Here is a 14372-nt window from a genome sequence, read left to right on the forward strand (position 1 = left end):
CTGCAGCAAAAAAACAAAAACAAACCTGGGGTTCATTCAAAGCATACTGCGACAACAAAGTCACTCTGCATTTCAAATTCCCATTTAAAAGCTAATGTTGTTGAAGTATAATTAAGTGTAGAAGACTGAATTGCTGGAAGAGACAATTGGATTTTTAATCTTGACACGCTTTTGATCAGAAAAGCCAGAAAACCACGTAAATGTCTGTAAATACCTATCCAAGTGAGAAGGCACGCTGCGTTTATAGGTTTCAGAGTGATAGCCGTGTTAGTCTGTATCAGCAAAAAGAACGAGGAGTACTTAGCACCTTAGAAACTAACATTTATTTGGACATAAGCTTTCGTGGGCTAAAACCCACGTCATCAGATGCATGGAGTAGAAAATACATACATACATACATACATACATACATACACACACACACACACAACATGAAAAGATGGGGGGTTGCCATACCAAATCTAACGAGACTAATCAATTAAGGTGGGCTATTAACAGCAGGAGAAAAAAAAATTTCGTAGTGGTAATCAGGATGGCCCATTTCAAACAGTTTTCAAGAAGGTGTGAGTAACAGTAGGGGGGAAATTAGCATGGGGAAATAGTTTTTAGTTTGTGTAATGACCCATCCACTTCCAGTCCTTATTCAAGCCTAATTTAATGGTGTCCAGTTTGCAAATTAATTCCAATTCTGCAGTTTCTTGTTGGAGTCTGTTTTTGACATTTTTTGTTGAAGAATTGCGACTTTTAGGTCTGTAATTGAGTGTCCAGGGAGGTTGAAGTGTTCTCCGACTGGTTTTTGAATGTTACAATTCTTGACATCTGATTTATATCCATTTATTCTTTTGTATAGAGACTGTCCAGTTTGGCCAATGTACATGGCAGAGGGGCATTGCTGGCACATGATGGCATATATCACATTGGTAGATGTGCAGGTGAACGAGCCCCTGATGGTGTGGCTGATGTTATTAGGTCCTATGATGGTGTCCCTTGAATAGATATGTGGACAGAGTTGGCAACGGGCTTTGTTGCAAGGATAGGTTCCTGGGTTAGTGTTTTTGTTGTGTGGTTGCTGGTATTTGCTTCAGGCTGGGGGGCTGTCTGTAAGCGAGGACTGGCCTATCTCCCGAGATCTGTGAGAGTGAGGGATCGTCCTTCAGGATAGGTTGTAGATCCTTGATGATGCGCTGGAGAGGTTTTAGTTGGGGGCTGAAGGTGACAGCTAGTGGCGTTCTGTTACTTTCTTTGTTGGGCCTGTCCTGTAGTAGGTGACTTCTGGGTACTCTTCGGCTCTGTCAATCTGTTTCTTCACTTCACCAGGTGGATACTGTAGTTTTAAGAACCTCAGCCATGCAGAACACAACGCGATCCACAGCCTCAGGAACTCTGACATCATAATCAAAATGGCTGACAAAGGAGGTGCTGTCGTCATCATGAATAGGTCGGAATATGAACAAGAGTCTGCTAGGCAGCTCTCTAACACTGCATTCTACAGGGCATTACCCTCTGATCCCACTGAGGGTTACCAAAAGAAACTACACCATCTGCTCAAGATGCTTAAAGATACTGGGATCGGCTGGTGGGACACTGCCCACATAGACTAGCACCAGGCAGAAGAAGGTCTCTTCAAGTCATAGGATCTTAGTAGAGCTGATCCAAAATTTTTGAATCTTCAGAATTGCTGAAGCTTGCTGTTGGTTTTGTTTTTGTTTTTAAACTAGCGTTAATTTTTAGCTTCCCCCAGAGGGTCATCACAGATGGGAAGGCAGTCCCATACTTTGGTTCAGCGTTACAGTAACTTAGTGTCTTGCCCATAGAATGAGATGTTAACGAACCATTTGGTTTGTTACAGAATTATGAAAGTTCACATGGCAATAAGTACTTCAGCCACTAACTAATCCACTAGGGAAACCCTCAGCATTATACATGGGAGTTTAGCCTCACAATAACATGAATGGAATGTGGGAGAAAGTTTGTGTATTAAATATACAGTACAAGTGGTGGAGTCTAGTGCTTAAGAGCACAAAGCAGGATTTTAAAATCCATATGGGAAAGTAGTTTCATATTCAAAATAAAAGTTTTAATGCAAGTATGCATGGACCCTGAAAAGTGAAGTCTACCTACAGTCAAGCACAGGCAGCTGCAGTGAAAAAGCTTTCCAGCACTAACTCATCCACCTTCCCCAACCATGACCCAGAGGGACCCACCTCTAAAAAGTGAGATGATAGTCTAATCTCTGTGCCTGTTCACTTCTTACCCACCAAGACTCTCTATGAGTGGCCAATTGCAAAGGGAAAACCTATTTACTGAAGAATGTCAGTTTGTTTCCCAGAAGCAAACGGAGCACCAGCGTTCAGCTGCTACCAAACCCAACTGGATAGAGCCAGACAAAAGGCTTTGCACTGCAGTACCATCCACTCCCATGCATTCCTGTAGCTTAGAAATTGAACCAATTTAAACTCCATTTTGTTTAAAAGCTGACACTTTGTCTCAAGTCCCAGCACTCTTCTATGACACTTACAGTCCCCTGAAGAGAAGAGATTATAATGGCATATTTGGCAGTTTCCTAGTAAAAGAGATGATAAAGTGTTAGAAGACCTGAGTTCCACTCCCTGCTCTATGACTCCTTGGGCAAGTTACCTAACTACCATGTCTCAGTTTCTCCGCCTATAAAATGTGGATAAAATTTATGTACCGTACAGGGCGCATTATAATGATTCATTAACATCCCTAAAATTCTCTGACCCTGTCTAAAGCAATATTCTACACGTGGAGAATGGCATTACTGCTATGCAATGGAACCTTTCATCAGTGTTTTTTTTTAAAAACTGTCAAATTTTATCAAATTAAAAAAAAGGGTAAAAGAAATAAATCAAAGATTCTGTGTTCTCAGAAATAAAATGCATGATTCACAACACACACATGCGTCCCAAAACCAAGCCTAAGACGACCAAAAACCTCTTCATTATAAACTAATTAAATGAAATGCTGTGTAATACTGCTACAAGGAGGCCACTGTAAAAGCTTAAATGGTTCTATTTCCGTGCCCATTTGTTATTCAACACCACAGAGGAATAAAAAGGAGTAGGGGATGGGGGCAGGGGGAGAGACAGACTAAATTGCTTGATTAGAATCATTCTGTTCTACTTAATGATCATACATCAATGAAATGATTATTTGATGAAACGTGCAGCTGTATAACTACAAGGCCTTCTGTATACTCAAAGCAGTTGGCTACAATCAGCCTCTTATCTCTTCTAGCCTTTAACTTCATTGTTGAGCAGGGTACAGAAGGTTAGCATGACAACTGTCTTTCAGGAAGTGACTTTAAGACTCCACTTAAGTGATTCCTTTTTATCTTCAAGGGCGAAGTCCAATTATGTCAGACACCCTTTTCCTTCCAAAAGGGAAGGGAGACCATGAAAAGAGGACATAATATTTTGCAATTTCAAAGTTATCAAGATGCTTCCATCTCAGAGCATAGATTAAAGAAGCAGCTGACTATAGGCTCGATTATTAAATACATTAAATACCAAGGCTGTGACAAGCTGACGAGCAGCAGGACATTCTCAGTTTATCACTCAACCCTTATTTAAACTCAAGCTGTTAAAACAGTAGCAAGTTTCCTTTATGGGTTACAAGCCACAGGCCCTGATCCCGCAAGCTGTTCATGTGGGGGGACACTTGTGCCCACATGCAGGCCCAGGAAAGTAAAGGATGGATTGATGGATCAGTGCCTCAGAGACTTGCCCATTGGGATTTCTTGGGCTATGTGGAGCCTAGCATGGCTGCAACCCTGTTTTCATGAAAACCAAACACTGTTACACTATTACAAACTTGTTTAAAACCATGCTATAAACTACCTTTTGGGGGAGGAAGGAGCTTTTATTTATTGCATTATTTAGGTTAGCACAGGTCTTCCCCCCCCCGAAAAGAATTGTTGGCAAAACAATTGAGTGTTGGGCAACTCCTAGCTGAACTGCACTTGGCAAACATTTCTAAACATTGTTTGCGCAAGGTGATAAAAAACTAAGCAATTTTCTGAGGTACTTAATTTTTAAAGTTTTCATTAACTTTTTTAAAAATTAGACCTCTTTGAAACAAGTGTGATTTTGCAATTGTTATACGGTCTAAACTCCCTCTTAACTATTTTCATTTAAATAAAAAAAAAAAAAACCCCACAATTGTGACAAGCCAAAGTCATGCACTACAAAGCCATGCAATTGGCAACACAGAATAGATGAAGTGTAATATTCAGTACTACAGCCTATTTGAAAAAGTACTGGATAATGTATTTAAATAGGCTTGGATATGAACATGACTGAAAATTTGCCCAGGCTATGGGATTCTGTTCCCAGCTTGGCTGAGAAAGAAGTATGCTAAATAACTATTTTCTCTGTAACTAAGGATGCCAAAGTCTTTGCAGATACAAATCAGAGGAAAACTGCCTCAGAGATGCAGATTCTCGTTGAAGGAAAAGCTGCATCTGTGCTATTTGTGTCAATGGTTCTAAGGCTTTGTTTAAAATGGAAAGGGTCTAGCTATACATGTATAGTTATACCAGCAAACCCTCTAGTGGCGATGCAGCTTATACTAGCAAAAGGGCTTCTTTTTGACAGTATAGCTTATATCAGTTCCCCTGAATAAAATAAACTATACTGACATAAGTGCTTGAACCATATGGCTTTTGCCAATATAGTTATGTCAGTCAGGGGTGAGATATTTCATACTCCTTACCAACGTATCTGTGCTGGCAAAACTTTTAAGATGTGGACCAGACCTGATAATTAATGAATGTAAATGATGGAGCTCAGTAAGATACAGAGGCGCAGACTATTCCTGAAGAGCAACAAAACTCTGCCCTCTGAGGATCTCCAAACAAGGTTTGGGAATTTAAAAACAAAACCCACAAAAACAAAATAAAACCCCTCAATCTGAGAAAACACGTAAATGGTTTCAGTCCAAATCCATTAGTTAATATCTGTATTCAAAATGTTCCATTTGGAATATAATGTTTGGTTAGGTCTTTTACGTCCATATACAGTGGGTGCACTTAGTGCAATACTTGATTGAGTTTAGGAAATGGGAAGAGCATGCAAATACACAAGTGTTCACTGGGCTATGCCAGATAACTGGGCACCAGAACGCTCTGTGACACCCTATATATATTAAGGGTTAGATGAAACTGATGGCATATACAGGACATCACTGCTACTGGAATTCTGTTTGATATTCATATGGAAGGGTGAGTTGGAACCAAACACAGCTAAATCTAACAGGTGCAAAAGGCAGAACAAAGAATTTGTCACTAAAGGCAACAGATACAACTGAGAGAACACACAGTGAGCAGTTCTGCAGAGTATGACAGTGCTATTTTTATACGGTCACTTTTCTGAGCAGAACAACTCTAGAGCATTTTCCTTGGCGGGGTACAAGGGAGGATGGTGGGGTAACAAAAGGAGGAAATTCACTAAATGCTATATTAAAGTTAACATAACATACTTTCCATGAAATTTCATAGGTCTTCATTCAACATACAGGAATACAGTACAAATGTTTAAATTAAAATGGCAAACACCAACCAATAACAACAATTAAATGCACAATTAAGCAGAACAGCCCAACAGGGCCCAATAAAGCATGTAGAGGAATGCTATGCTCCATTTCCAGGTATTCCATGATGTGCTTCATTTCCCACTTGTGAATGCCTTTCATTTTGCATTAGCGTTAACATTCTTTCACTGTGTTTAGTGTGGTATGACTGTCAGAACAAGTTTTCATTGCATTCCTAAATGCACACACTCCAAAGGCAGCTGCTGTGCATTCTGTGAAGCCAATTTTAAAAATCTGATCTCAACTGTACTTTGAATACCTGTGAACTCTATCTCCCAGGAATAATTCATTGTTGAAATTAGTTTGAACATGGATTGGTACAAAGAATTGAGCTTTAAAATTAACTGTCTTTTTCCACCACTTCTCTAGACAGCAATTTCTTAGGCAAAATTTGGAGAATTTATGAACTCCTTTAACCAAAAGACAACTAACACGAGTATTAAGTTTAAGTTGGATAACTGTACTACTAAAATGGTTACCTAGAGTCCATGAAACCTGCTAAGCTATTTTATCCAGTGCTATGTTCAAAGACCCATGCTGTGCTGTACAGCAGCACAGTATCCAAACATTTGGTCTGGCACTAATATTTTGCATTACTGCAACTACTTTCATCTCTAGCTTTCCCACATTTGTTACATATGGTAGTTATGCTTTTCCACAAATGGAGGGAGACCAGCACCACACAGCCTAACATCAGCTGGCTGTTTAAATCCAGTAGGCACAGGAATTTAGTACACAACACTGACATCAATGGAAAAAAGCAATACTCCACCTGTTATGAAAAACATAATGAGGACAATAGTCTGAACACACAAAAGCCAAGTGTCTTTGCTCTTCTGGCCACATAACTGCACTAAATGCTACAAACTCTGAAATAAACTAAATCTAATTAAAAAATTTGTCAATTTTGAATTTAAAAATGGTACTGTAGCATCTTTTCCCCCTCTGCCTATACGCACCAGTAGAGGACTATGCTTTTTACATTAATAAGCTTGCATACCCATTAACAGATTAATTTAGAGGTGGGAAATCTGATGAGGCCAGCCCTCGTTCTCCAAATAAATTTTTTGCAGGCTTGAGTTAACAGCTCAGCTGGCAAATGTACTGTTTACCCCAAAATTCTTTACCACAATCTAGATTGGCATGCTGAATTTAAAGCACCTCTGTTCAAAGCATGGAGCATAAAAGTGGGAATAGCTTCCTGAGATTTTCTTACTTTGCAAGTAAAACCTGCAAGTCTTACAAAAAATATCCTTCATTTAAAAAAGCTGTGCGTTGTTGTACTACATGGCAATTCTGGAGCAAAACAAGATGTTTAGGGTGTTCATTTACATGCAAATACCAAGCATAGCATATGCTCATGTCTCACTGCTGCAGAGCCATCAGTGAAGGCAGGCAAAAGGGAAGTAAAATGCATGGACAAGGCGGGAAATACCAATGCAGGATTTAGCACCATCTCACAAAATACAGCAAAATGTCTTTTTGATTCCTTCTTTCAGAAGATCCCCACAACTATGATGGAAACTTAAGAGCTCAGATTGTTAGACTGCACACAAATAACTTTGCTGTACAGTTGCTACTATGATATACACAAATTAAGCACAAACAAGTTTAAATTTTGGACAAGAAAGCTTAAAGACACTTTGTGCATTCCCTCACTGAAACTAATTGTAAAAAGCTCCAAGAACCCCACCCTTAGAGGTGACAGTTTTTTCCCTACCCACGGACACCAAGACAAGAAGCTAAAAGAAGGAAGGAAAGCGCACATGATGGGGGGGAAAAAAAGATTAATGGAGACTTAGCATGCCCTGCGATTCAAGACTTGAAAAGGAAGACAAGTTCCTCTGCACCCTATAAAGGACAGTGCCATCACCCCGTCTACTCTACAACTTTTAACAGTTTGTAATCAATCAAGCTTCTCTGGCTCTACACAAGAGTTCTGTCCACACACAATGCTGCTGCTGCTGCTGCTCTCTTAGTAAGTATGGCAGCTAGCAACATTCCCTTCCCTGCCAGCATGCGCGGCTGGTACATGGCTGTCTTCTTGTAACTCATTTGGCCCATTTCTTCTGCTGTGCAGATGGAACTATCTCCCCGCTCCCTTCACAAAGAGCACTTGTGTAACCGGTTTGGCTGGTTGTCCTTACTCCCCGCATTTTGTGCAGTGGAACATCTCAGAGTGCATTGCCCACTGCTGCTGTGTGCATGACTCCTAGGTGCTCGGTTCCCACCTCAGGCATTAGCTGCCCAAATTTATCGAGAATGACCTGAAAGACGTGGTGGTAAAGCAGCATGGTAGGTGTGGACAGAAACACAGTGGATGCTTGTTTGTATTGAGAAAAATGTTTTTATGTCAACACAACTGAACCACGTGTGTTAAACGGGTCAAATACCAGTGTCACAACCTAGTTACAGAGATTCTCTGGTGTACTTGAGAGGCTAAGCTCTTGGATAACACCAACATATCTGGACACAGATATTTTCTCCGTACTCCCTAAAGCACATCAAAATGCATTTTGCCCTGCTTTTCAAGGTTAAGTTGACATATGCCTAATGATATTGAGATCGGCATCTGGTCATCTGACTTTTTGGTACTGAGGTAAGTTCATGCAAACCTCACATCTTCTCAACCCTCATTGCCACGCCTTTGTTCAACTTTGCTCATCAGCCTTTGCTTAGGAAGGCATGGCTGGTTTATAAAATTGTCAGTTAAAGATGACAGGAAATGTCAGAGCAGGCAAAGGGGCTTTTGACCTAGGCTCTAAGTGCTCTGGTGCACATAATGTCAGCATCTAAATTGCAGGTTTCCAGGAAACTACTTGGAAAGATTCGCCTGCTATTTAGAATTTATTAACTATTCCCAGAGGAAGCACTTTGATTTAGCGCCATGTTCCCACATTAGTAGTGATGCTCTTGTATTATAAACTTCCCTTCCCCCCCCCCCATTCTCTCTCTCTCTCTCTCTCTCTCAACCATGAAGCAGGATTCAGTTCATTTCATTCAGCTGTTCCTCTGAAGACGGTCAACATGAGAAGCAGGCTACTCTCAGACAAAGAGCATGACCCAATTACAGACATTTTGTAAGTCTGACATTTGTAATGCTCTAATGGGATAGTAGGGAACAGTAACTCCCCCTGCAATGTCTTTTAGAGTGCATTTGTAATTTCCTGACTTTGTGGGAGACATGCCCTCTTATGGATGGACCACAGAGAGGTTAAGAGATCTACTACTACTGTGATCTCAAGTGGTGAAGACCTGTGTTTTGGAAGCTGAAGGACCTGGGTTCTAGTCTCAGATCCCCAGATCAAAGTATGATTCATTTAAAACTGTGTTTGTATGCAGCACATGAATGAGTTACAAATTATGGCCACGGGTGGGACAGAGGAGCCCAAGATGGAAGGTGCGGTCTTGAAGATCAGGAAAAACAGTCCATAGGACAAGAATGCAGCATCTCTGAAAGGGTGCGAGACGGAGGGAGATCAACCATAGCTACTGTCTCTCTACACTGTACGATTATCCCTGCCTTAAAGCATTATCAGCAATCTATTTTTTGTCAAGGACCAAATTTCTTGGTTAAGGTATAGTCGAGGTCCAGACTTCAGAGAAAACAATAAGAAGTAAATAAAAACATTTTGCAGTCTGTTCATTTTGCAGTCTGTTCAAATAAAAACATTTTGCTTCTGGTGGTCCAAATTTGGCCTACAGTCTGCTTATTGACTACCCTTTCTTTAAGGGGATCATGTGTCCCAATTAACACTATGCCCAAAATACCTGCATTATGGACACATCAATAAATGTGTCTTATACTTGACAGTAAATGTCAATGAACAACAATAAGAGATCAAATGAAACTTCTCACAAAAAAAAATCAAAGCTATACTAAGATCAGTGATCAAAGTTATTTTAGATCACATAAATTCAACCATAGGGAGCATGTTTGTTTTGTTTCCTTCTGTGTGGTCTGTCTCACACAGTTTTCCTACTAGATCTTAGGTTTTGGTTGATTTTTTAAATATGAAATTATGAATATGAATGGCAAAATATTAGCTTCTTTATACCTCAATTTCTCCAACTGTAAAATGGGAATAATGGAACTTAACCATCTTTATGAAATGCTTTGCTTTCTAAGCATGAATATTGCCACAAGTGCTAAAATGAATACAGCATGTTTAACATTCAAAAGCTCTTTCCCTTGCTTCAGCAAAATTTGTATCAGTTATCCATTAACTACAGGGCTGTTCTGCTGTAATTGCAGAGTTGTATCAATGATTTTCATCAAGTTTTGATACTTGTGAGACTTAAGTAGCATCCAGTTATTGAACTAGTATAAATAGTTTGTAATACTTAGTACCGGAAATGAGATATTGCACTATATGAGGGAATAGGAGGGTCAGAAAGTGTGGTGAACCTTAGAAATGTATGCTGTACGCAAAATATTCAAGTTGGTTATGCTCTGGTATGTACTGCATCTTATCAGTCTTAAGAGACATCCAATGGAATAGAAGTTTCACTGCTTTACTTCCTTGCACCCCACAAACCTGTTCACCACAATCAGTTTCCATTTGAAGCATCAATATCCAACAGCCAATCTCACCATCTGCAGCATGCAATGCCATTTACTTATGGAAAAATAGAGATCACTACTTGCAAAAGAGCAAAATAGTAGACAACAGAACTGTGATCAAATCTCTACTTCCCTCCTGTAAATAAAGCAGGGGTAGGCAACCTGTGGCACGCGTGCCGAAGGTGGCACGCGAGATGATTTTCAGTGGCACTCACACTGCCCGGGTCCTGGCCACCAGTCCGGGGGGCTCTGCATTTTAATTTAATTTTAAATGCAGCCTCTTAAACATTTTAAAAACCTTATTTACTTTACATACAACAATAGTTTAGTTATATATTATAGACTTATAGAAAGAGACTTTCTAAAAACATTAAAATGTATTACTGGCACGCGAAACCTTAAATCAGAGTGAATAAATGAAGGCTCGGCACACCACTTCTAAAAAGTTGCCGACCCCTGAAATAAAGGATCACTAGCTACTCCATTAAAGTACCGTAGCTAGGTCCCAGTTCTTCTGGTTAATTCTCTTACATACTATATGTGTATATTTCCGAATACAGAGAGAGATGAGGCTCAAAATCTCTCACTGCATATGCATTTTCAGCTTTGTACATAGTATTAGAGAGAAGGGGAGCTGAGATCAAGTGAGTATCATGCAGAAAAAGCCTTTAAAACATCAAAAACCTTAGAAAGCCTATACATTGTAAGATCTCGTCCCACTATACAGAACTAAAGCCACACCTTCCTAGGCTCCTGATGAACACTTCAACAGCCCAAATTTCTGGTTGTGATGTGGGCTCACAGTAACTGCAATGCAGCACTTGTGTGGTCTTTGATTATCTCAGAATTTGTCTTCTGAAGCTGCAACATTGCCACTCAATCTGAGAAACTCAAGGGCAAATCCTTAACAAAATAATTGGTGCAGTCAATCTGTCCAGCTGCAATCCATTCTAGATACAACTGCCTGCAACAGCATTAGCCTAGATTTCATAACAGTACGTTTAAGTAGGTAAAATAAATTATATAAAGAACTACTTCTTGATATAAGAATAAGGACAGAGTAATTAGATCTTGACCTAAGCAGCCACTCTATGGGTTACAAAAAACCTTTCCAAGGCACTCCTTTAGTCTCATTAATCTGCCATTTCCAAAAGGATCAGAAATCTGTGAAAAACTGCTTGCAGGAAAGATTGCAATAAAATGAGAGCAATGTTGGTAATTCAAAGAGAGAACAGGGATGCATGTGGGATAAATTCCATGTAATGCACTATTTTATTATCCAATAGCTATGGCAGAATCCTACACCGACAGAAATGAAAGCATAGAAAATTCTTAGGAGACTGATAAATTTCAGCACGCTAATGAACAACAGAACCAGACTGAAGGAACAGTGATCTACGTATTGCTCTACTTGATTTGTTTCAAGCAGGCAAACTAGGGGCACAGACACCACATGAAATTAAAGAGCGTGCCAAGTTCCAAACAGGAGCTGGGAGATAGGAGATTCCCCCTTTTACAGTGTTGGGATGGGTGGGTGCACATTAAGCGCTTAAAGAGGTGCCAGATTTGCAGCCATAAAATAAGTAGTGAGCAAGAAGCAGCAGTCCCAAGCTTCTCTTCCAATATGCCCCCTCTCTAAGCTTACCTATAACAATAGTAATGACCGCAATTTAATGCACTGGGAAGCCCCCTCCAGGACATTCTGTTCACCACAAGCAATGAATGAGAAGAATCTGATTTGAATGTAAAGCGCATGCACAAGGCCGTAGGATGTGGCTTCCTTTGAAGTTTCTCTGCCTTTTGCAAAAGGAAGAGCAAAACAAATCAGTTTGCAAAAGCAGCAGAGGGGTCCCATTAAGAGAAATGCCCCCCCTTTTACAAGATTCCATTTGACTTAGTTTAAATAGGTCAAAGAGCTCTCATTTTTTTTAAACGATGTGGGGTAGGATGAAAACATCAAAAAGGGATAAGACCTATCAGGCCATCGAGTTCATCTCACTGACAACACAGGGCTGTTCCCTGCACTACGTGTTTTAAGTGTCCCAAACGCAGTGCTTTGCACCAGTTGCACACTAATCTACAGCCTAACACATCTCATCATCAGGACGTTTTCATGATATTCATCCTAAAATTTCCCCCTCTTCACGTCACGCAGTCATCCCCTTGTTCTACTAAGTAATTCCTCTCCCTCCTTAGTGTTTACACCCTTCAAAGAGGCTTTTCTATATTTGGAGCCATAGCTACTATCATTGTTCTACTAAATCCCAACAAACACAATAGGAGAAAACGTAGAGGGAGTTGGCAAAGTTTCCTTCTGAGGGTGGAGGGGGAAGTGTGAGCAGTGGGCAAATCAAAATGTGCCATCATCGACCAAGTCAGCCGCATGCAGCTGATCCCTGGTCCGCCTGCATCCTGTGTTAGAGTGTACAGCTTAGCTGTCTGCAAGCTACGGACAACGTTTTGTTCTAGTTTCATGCGATCATTGTCCAATAACAGAGGTCACAGCAGCAAAGGAAGAAACCCATCGTTTACGTGCCAAACTGTCTCCAAAGCTTTGATTTCAAATCATAGAAAAAATTATTAAGGAAGCCGCCAAGCTTGAAACATGCCCCAGTGCTCTCCTAGCCAGCTCAGGGCAGCCAAGATTACTTCAAAAGAAAAATCATGCCCAGTCACTGACCCAGACTTTAAAACAGCCTAATTTGTGTACCGTGGGGAACACTTCCTGCCACAGAACACCTCTGTATAGAACACGCACAGTAACTTCCCTCAGAAGTCTTATTTTAATTGGGGCCACAAACCAATACCAACATTAAAAAATAATGACCTAATAACTGGATTTCTCAGCTGAAGATTTTGATGCTTTGCCACATGCTACAGGAGTGAATTTTCTGTCCTTTTATCTTTGGATTTTCCACCGTGAGAAGTCTACTCCAGACTAATAGTCAAGTATGACTCCACTAGGTTTGATGGCAGGATCGTTACTGTATTAGCAAATTCTCATGAATCATACCACTTATCCCAAATAAAAGAAGCAATAAACAAATGCAGCAACTTGATAGTAAAGGACCACACAGAATTATATTGGGTAGCCTTGATGGATCATCCACAGAGGAGAGTACACAATTCCACTCTACAGAAGATATGCAAGACAAGGTTTGACTCCCTGAGTTCTTCCCCCTCCAAATCCTTTAGGCAATCAATTAGAGGAGTATAGCAATGCAAGTTATATTCCAGATCTCCCTCCCTCCCCCCCGCTCTCTCCCACACACACACACACACACACACCTCTATGAAAAACATAATTAAAAAGCTGTCAAGAAGCTCCTGGTGGAAACAGAAAACCCTGTCCCCTAAGATATTTTTAGCCTAATGAGCAAGAAAGCTCTGCTAAATCCATTAGCCTGGACCAGATCAGCTGCGGGGGCTGGGAATCTGGCTCTGCTTTCACTGAGATCCACAGGAATAAAGTCAGAGCCGTAACTAAGCATTTTAGCGCCCAGGGTGAGCAAGCATATTTGTGTCCACTAGAGGTGATGCATGGAGGAGCATGAGGGGTCACAGTCCTCCTTCCCAGATTTCTGCTTTCCATTTAGCACACAGGTTTTCAAACTGTGGGGTGCGCCACCTGAGGGAGACATGCCTCACAGTTTGAAAACCGTCACCTCCTGCCAGAAGCCAGGGTACCTTGTTAAAAACTGCTACTGACAGATTTCTCTACCAGCAGCAGTTACTGACACCTATGGATGTTCTCTTTTGTTGCCCTGTCACAATTTGCTACTCTCACCTTTCCCATCCTCTGGTCCAGGAATAGCAAATTGAGACAGGGTGTCAACCATCCATCACAATTTGCTATCCCTAGATTAGAGAATGACAAATGTGAGCGGTAGCAAATTGTGATGGTGGTTGATACATACCCCTGGTGCACCCGCGCTCTAAATCAGTACAAGCACTCCTGGTGAGTACACTCATCCTGACACAAGGAGCCAAGTAGGCACATGCATAAGTGATGTACTCACTGCGGCGACTCTATGCTGACGTAACTTGAGTGAACCTAAATTTGTAGTGTAGATATGGCCTTACATATATGAACTGTTTGGGAGAGGTAACAGCAAAAGTATGAGGCTAGGCCAGGATACACTGAGGGTTTAGGCTCCTACTTTTGTGGATCCAAGCCTCCTGCACCCTAAAGGCTCAG

General features: G+C 40.8%; 1 protein-coding gene across 11 annotated transcripts in view; it reads right to left on the minus strand.

Moving 5' to 3' along the window:
• The window catches only part of MTSS1 (MTSS I-BAR domain containing 1), a 169953-nt gene that overhangs the window by 50065 nt on the left and 105516 nt on the right, over positions 1-14372 (minus strand). Inside the window, exon 1 of one of the 11 annotated variants that reach the window (XM_024205470.2) lies at positions 7979-7983. The exons of the other annotated variants lie outside the window; for them this stretch is intronic. The gene's annotated coding sequence lies outside the window, so the exon portion shown is untranslated. Of the gene's footprint in view, positions 1-7978; positions 7984-14372 lie in introns of those variants that run through there. 11 annotated transcript variants of the gene reach the window in all.

Source organism: Terrapene carolina, unplaced genomic scaffold (genome assembly GCF_002925995.2).
Source record: "Terrapene carolina triunguis isolate 2854851 unplaced genomic scaffold, T_m_triunguis-2.0 Scaffold58, whole genome shotgun sequence".
NCBI lineage: Eukaryota > Metazoa > Chordata > Testudines > Emydidae > Terrapene > Terrapene triunguis.